The sequence below is a fragment of the Carassius gibelio genome, chromosome B4 (assembly GCF_023724105.1).
Source record: "Carassius gibelio isolate Cgi1373 ecotype wild population from Czech Republic chromosome B4, carGib1.2-hapl.c, whole genome shotgun sequence".
NCBI classification, from domain to species: Eukaryota; Metazoa; Chordata; class Actinopteri; order Cypriniformes; family Cyprinidae; genus Carassius; species Carassius gibelio.
In genome coordinates this window covers 21,085,326-21,092,732 of record NC_068399.1, presented here as the reverse complement: position 1 = coordinate 21,092,732, position 7,407 = coordinate 21,085,326, and the positions used below count along the sequence as shown (strand labels likewise).

General features: G+C 33.6%; 1 protein-coding gene and 2 long non-coding RNA genes across 3 annotated transcripts in view; all 3 read right to left on the bottom strand.

Annotated features, from left to right (window-relative positions):
- Positions 1-7,407, bottom strand: part of LOC127956567 (uncharacterized) — a 355,838-nt gene that overhangs the window by 202,251 nt on the left and 146,180 nt on the right. The window lies entirely within an intron of this gene.
- On the bottom strand, positions 56-2,791 carry LOC127956370 (uncharacterized). The gene is made up of 2 exons (XR_008153538.1): positions 2,240-2,791; positions 56-2,024 (listed from the first exon to the last, which is right to left on the bottom strand). It is a non-coding gene; the product is annotated as an uncharacterized LOC127956370 (long non-coding RNA).
- LOC127956383 (uncharacterized) lies at positions 5,890-6,408 on the bottom strand. The gene is made up of 3 exons (XR_008153552.1): positions 6,341-6,408; positions 6,107-6,184; positions 5,890-5,940 (listed from the first exon to the last, which is right to left on the bottom strand). It is a non-coding gene; the product is annotated as an uncharacterized LOC127956383 (long non-coding RNA).

Here is a 7,407-nt window from a genome sequence, read left to right as displayed (position 1 = left end):
AGGACCAAATCAGAAGAGACTGAAACTCGTAAGAGGCAAGACACACACACACACATAGATGTAAATGCGCACCTTTATATTGGATAAAATTTACTTGTAAGCGCGATTGATAGGATACACTGGTTGGGGAAAAAAAAAAATATCAATGACACTGCATAAAGGGCAAAAATAACAAGAACAAACAAAAAAAAAAAATAAAACCAAAAAAAGAAATATTAAATCTGCTTTAAATATTACTTTTTACCAATTAAGCTAAATGAATTTGAAATTTAACCCTTGACATAGAAAATTCTTCTCTCCAATGCAAATTAAATTGTAATAAACATTCAATTTCTGATCTCCTTTTTTATGTACACAACTCAAATGTATACTCAAGATCAGTAAATATAAAATAAACACGAATGTCAGGACTTGTGTTTAGTCACACGTACAAATGTCCACTGTAAACACTTGTTTATACGAAACAAAGTCTAAATGAATGCGTATCAATGCAGTATCAGTAATTCTTGAATGCACAGTTCAAACAAAATGTCAGTCTGAACAATAAAGAATGATATAGAGGTCGGGATCGTTGCGTCACGTCGCAATGCATTGTGGGAATCGCGGTACAGAAGTAGATGTACTGTATAGTAGGCATTAGGTAACGTTGGTCATTTGGTCATTAATTTTGATTATTTTTTGGAAAATGGTTCAGTATTGCTGTATTGTGAACTGCTGTAATCGGTTTCATGATCGACAGGGCAAACGCCTCGTGAATCATATTAGTTTTCAACATTTTCCTACTTGGAAAAAAACACAAGGTGTCTGAAATCACCAAGAGGCGTCAGATGGCTTGGGTCGCCACTGTACGGAGGGAAACCATCACCTTCGATAATATTATAATACATAGTTATGGTGAGGCATGTTGTGTATGGTCTCTCTCTCTCTCTCACATACACACACACAAACACATTACGTTTTCTCTAGTTTTTGGCCAGTAAGGGAGTCAGTTTAGTGTCTGTATTTTTTGTTTAAACATTTTCTTTTGACCCAATCCTGAACTTAATTTGCTTTTTGATATTTTTGTGCTGACTGTATTTAACAAATTTGAACAACTTGTTTAAAAAAAAAAAAACTGGAACGAACTTCAAAATAGGAAGTTAGGCGTCTTGTTTTGGTGAATGGTGGGTTGTGTCTGAGGTGAATGTTCGTCAATATTATACCGGATTACAGAACTACCGGAGGAAAACAGTGGATTTTTGCAAGTAGGCTATGATAGGTGAGTAATTACTCCTGAAGTGCAACAAACCCGCATAGACAGCTTCATAGCTCGCAGAATCTGATAAGTGTGTGTGTGTGTGTGTGTCACCACTGATGCTTGGTTAATGTTAACATTTCCTTAGTGAAAAAGATTGTTTTCTCCACGTTTAATTTGCAGATCCATTTATGATCTGCAGGTGAGCCTCCAGTGACTTTTTAAAAAGTGAAAGTGACATTTTTAAATTGATCGGAGGTGTAAGCGCTCACTCCACAGACCCGGTAGGATAAATTATCAGGGAAACTGAGGCTTGGTAAACTTTCATGTGTTCATAGGGATCGATTCCGCCTACAACCTCTTTTTTTTTTAAGTAGCGTTTTTTGGCTTCATTATTAAGTTTGTCCGTATAGGTATAGGCAACTTTTTTTGTCACGTTCTATAACTTTTTCTGGAGACTGGCTATTATCTTATTACAAACCTGCTTTGCGATACCTCTAAAATGGCCGCCGTTACCCACAATGCACCATTCCATGACGTCTACGCCCGAGCTCTATTGTCTCCTCAGTTCCTTTAAATCAGTGATCCAATGCTCAAAAGGAAAAATGAAAATGTCAGATGTTTCAAACCTCAAAAGAAAAAAATCCGACGCGATGTCCTGCCGAAAGTGAAGTGATACAGATGTCCAAAAAGACAAAGGATAGTTGTTTCTGATCGATTTACGGTTGGCTCGCCATCTTCATGAATTGAAAAAATCCAGATTCTAGATTTCTAAAATAACAAAACTGGCCTGTGCACAAACACAAAACAACATTCTTAATCAATCCTCACTTTACATACATTTCACTAAATCTACACAATCTTTACATGTCTGTACATATTTTTTATAACAGCGTGTACATTCACTGAACACCTCTTTCCTTCCAGTTACACCAATACACCCTTGAATCGCTATTTTTTTTAACATATATACTAAACATTAATTATTTATTTTTACTAACTCACCGATTCCCTCGTGTATTAATGATATTTCTCTGTTTTTTTCCAGGTTTCTCTCGGATGACGCAATGATGGCCTACTCCACTGGAATTCAGCGTGACGACGGTCACATAATCAACAAAATGTAAGTAAGTGAGTAGTTTGAAATAAAACTTATTTATCAACAAAATGTCTGCAAAATAACTTACAATGTTTGGTTTTCACATGCGTTCTCTCTCAAAATGAAATAAATCAAGATCTTACGCAGCTTCTAATTCACGTTGTTTCTCAAGTTTTTTTCTCTCTCTCTAATGCCGCATCTCTCGGTGGGCGGAGTCAGCTTGACCTAATTACGCTCGATTGGCTGCTCACCTGCACAGATCTAGAGCTCAATCAAAATTAAAGTTACATTTCAACTATTTAGTTTACCTAACAAGTAACCCATTTCAAATGGAAAATATTTATATATACATATATATACATTTAGTATTTGTTCCATATTTCTTCCTCTAACAGTATCTAGCTATTCAGATGACTGTGTTTAAATCTAATTTAGACTACAAAGGTTTTTGAGCCTGGGTTACAAAAACATAAATGATTTAGATAAACTTAAGTGTCCTTTAATTTGATGTATATTATAAGTGCACATTAAGCACACTTCTTTCTACCTTCAAGGGTAGAAGGGATACATATCGCTTTAGCATCTGTCTTGATTAGCTTCCACTTCTGTTCTCTTCATTACTCCCTGCAAGTATCAGCCCTCAGTTTCTTCAGTTTTTTTGGTCTTGTGTTGATGTTATGATGTTTTATGTTCATGCTAATGGGTTTTTTAGTTCCTGAGTTCATTAAAATGATTTCTATTTCATCTGGTTATCTAATATATATACAAAGTTACCATTAAACCAATACACATTATATAAAAAAAGAATATTTAATGTTCTGTGTAACTTGTTCAGCCCCATTAATGACATCATCATTTAGCGAGCTCTGAAATGTAACATTAAACTGATAAAGTGACATTTTTACAGTCCTTAAAGGAACAGTTGTAAAATAAAAAATTGTAGAAACCGATTATATAATAACAGAGCTGCAGAGTCATCATCACACAGTGTTCCTCACTGACCGTCATGATGAACCTTCACTCAGCAGCACAGAGATACTGCCACACACCAACCTCACTAAAGCTTCAGGTCTTTAAAGTCTCTACAAAGTCAGCATTATTTCTCTGAATAAAGGATGTGTATTTTACTTCCTGACTGAGCAACATCTATTTCAGACTATTCAAGACTGCACAAATTCTACTGTAGTTTCCATAGGAGTAAAATGTTTTGTATGTAATTACTAATCAATGTTTATATCATTAAAGTGCTTCAAATTGCATACTGTTAACAAAATCATTTTTGAAAAGTTTGCAGTTACCCTACGGTACAAATAAAAACAATAGAATTTGCACTTTGACATTTGTAATACATATGTTGAGATTTCTCATTCAATATTCGCTACTGTAATGAATATGAATGTATTTTTTTAAAGCAGGAGAAATTACCAACATTAAAAAAAATCATTTAGAGGCTTAGGACAAGTAAACTTGATGTAAACTTGTATATTTCTGTTATTTGTTTCTGCTTTTTAGCCAGGTCACTCTTGTAAGAGATTTTATCTTGGTTAAATAAAGAATGAATGAAGCAGTATATATAAACTATATGAATTTAAAAAGGAAAGATTATAGCTCATGTCTGATGTTTGTAAACTTATTAAATACATTCTAAAGTGGGTGAGAATTCAACACACTGCAAGTGAAAAAAAAACATATGCAATTTAAAACAACTTCATCAATTTGACAACAAACATGCAGCAAATAGACACAATCATTCAGAAATGTTTGAGGGAATAGCAGAGTGACTAACACGACTGGGACATGCTGATCAATGTTTGCTTACTTTTACAACTACCCCAATAAAAACAATAGCCTTAAAATAAATTAACGAATGAATGAATACATTATATATAAAGTAAATAAAAACAAAAAATGGTTAATAGTTAAACCATGTTAAAAAAAAAAAAATTCACCTTTATTTAAACAGGAAAGTGCTCGTTGAGATTAAAAATCTCTTTTTCAAGAGTGTCCTGGCCAAGATATGCAGCAGTGCAACCATACAACACAGAATACACAATAACATAAGACAACTAAAATAGCAGATACAACAACCACAAATCCTTAGCATATCATGCAGAACAGATGTGGCTGCTTCCAGATCAGTTCATATCTTCTTAAAAGTAACCAATGAGACAAGCTTATTAAGTTTCAAATTTTTCTGTAACTTGTTCCATGCAAGGGGAGCAGCAAAGTTAAACACCTTTTTCCCCAGCTCAGTTCTAACATTTGGTACAGACAGAAGAACAAGATCCTGGGACCGAAGATTGTAAATCCCAGTATTTACACTGATGTAGGTCAGAAGGTAGGATGGAAGAAGACCTAAAATAGCCTTATATATAAAAACATACCAGTGTTGAAGTCTCCGTGTTGACAGAGAAGACCATCCAACACTTTCATACAGTTCACAGTGGTGAGTATGGACTTTAAGACCAGTGATGAACCTCAAAACTCCATGGTATATAGTATCCAGTGCATGTAAACTTTGAGACAAAGCGTGCATATATAAAACATCACCATAGTCAATAATAGACATAAAAGTACCAGCAACTAACCTCTTTTTAGATTCGAATGAGAGACAGGATTTGATTCTAAAATAAAACCCTAGTTTAAGTTTTAATTTATATATAGAATGAAAAGCAGTGGACCCAGCACTGATCCCTGTGGCACGCCTTTTGTTATTTTGAGATAGCTAGAGGTATTTCCCTCCGCCTGCACACACTGAGTTCTGTCTTTAAGGTAATTTAACAAACCAACTTACAGTTTGTTTTTCTATGGATTCAATTAAGTCATTTAAAACCTTAAGAGCTGCAAATATTACCCATTTATTTACTACATACCATAGTTTAACCATGGCATTTGTACAACTGTGGTAACAAATGGTAATCAAAATGCAAAAACAAAGACTTAGTTTTGCTAGAGTCAATTGGTTGTGGTCTGTGTTACTTGTGTGTTTCTTTATTTGTTTGTGTTGTGAGGATTTGCAGTGTGTTTCGTATTTGGTTTTGTTGCAAGTATTTGTAGCCCTCAGACTGATGAAGATGTTTTCTTTGTTTGCTGGTGCTTTTCTATTTGAATGTGTTTTCTGAAGTTGCAGCACTCGGCCACCGTAACATTCGAATGTCATTTAGCAAAATATTAACAGCGAACCATCAGTGAATTATATTTTGATATTTAATATTATGATATTAGGTTGAAGATACTGTAATCCATTAATGATGGGTGGTAGTTGAATGATAAACGATCTGAACTCAACACAATTATGTTTATACAAAGTAACTGAATGTGAGAAAATGACAGGTTTTTGTCCTCTCAAATTTCTAAAGCTACACAATAGAAAAGATTTGTAAAAGCGTCTGGAAAATGTCAAGCACCTTTTCAAAAGTTCATGAAAACAAAGCATTTTTTTTCTGTCAAAAATTGCAATTGTATATTTCAGTACAGAATGTAACAAAACACTGTTAAACTAAACTGAAACAAAACTAAAACTTTAAAAGGAGCTGATGGAGTGTGTGACGTTTGAGTTAAACAGCTCCTGCTTGTTTTCCTGGATCCTCCTCCACATCATCATAGTCTGTTATTGGAAAACAAGAGAATGATTCATGTATCGATACATACATTAAAATGCATTAAAAAAAAAACTAGCAACATTAAAAATAGCAGTAAATTTAAATTAATTTTTATGACCACAGAAATTGATAAAGTGATTATAAAGATTAAATGAAGGTATAATAACGTACCAAACATGTCACTCATATATTCTCTGACATTCTTCACATCATCATACTCCTCCTGAACACCCTCTGATATAAATGTGGCTATTATTAATTACATGAACAAACAGAAATATATCAGGGGTGACCAATCCAGCTGCACCAATCCCACTGGACTACATACTTTATTTGGCACAATAATTTGAAGAAAAATAAATAAACCCTGTTCCAATCTAGAAGGGTGTAAATTGAATCCCACACCTGCTTTATCACTGGAGAACTGTCGTATGATGACGACATCATCATAGCTTTCTGGCAAGTCATCTACTGTACAACAAAATAATGAAAAATTAAATGCATCCATCAAATGAAAAAATGTTGGATATTGAAACCATGCATACACATACACACACACACACACAATAAAAAATATACACATATACATACATATACATACATATATATATATATATATATATATATATATATATATATATATATATATATATATATATATATTTATATAAACACACACACATATATACACATATATATGAACTAAACCTGTAGCATGTCTCACTCCAACAGTGTTGACATCATCATAGTTCTCTGATGTGATTTGTAGCTTTTCTAAATGAGTTAAAAACAAAGAAAGAACAGACATTAGTCAGGACAGAAGGGAAAGATGGGATAGAAGTACAGGGGGTTCAATTTATTTGTACTATTGTTAATCAACATACTAATTGTTCAACTGACGAAACATCTTTCAAAACAAAAAACAAAACAAAAAAGACTTAAATAAATCAAAAACTTTTTTGAAAAAATTTGATCTAGAACCTTTGTAGAGTGCATGCCACTGTTAAGACTGTAAGTCTGTCGCTCACATCCTCATTTTTCATTTGCATGAAATATGCCATCTACCTTGACTAAGGTCTATAAACAGAAACAGGTTTACTGTTCACAGGCACAGAAGGTTAAAGAAGTGAAACCCATCAGCTGAAGTCACTCACCAGTTGGGCCTTTAGTGCTGCAGAAATCATTATGGTATTCAGGTGTGGTTCTTTCTGCAGATTTTGCTTTATTAAAAAATATAAAGGTGAGTGAATGAATAAGTAAAAACTATATCTAAATTATGTGTTGAATGTTGTAAATGATTTCCCACTAAGATAACATGCTATGTGAATGTTTTTAATTATATATGCATTACACAACATACAGTAAACAGGATTAAGTAGTGGGTGACATTAATATATTTAAGTCCTCCAACCTGAAAGAAGCTCATCAGCATCTTCATACCCAGAATGCTGTTCTCCAGAAAAGACACTTCC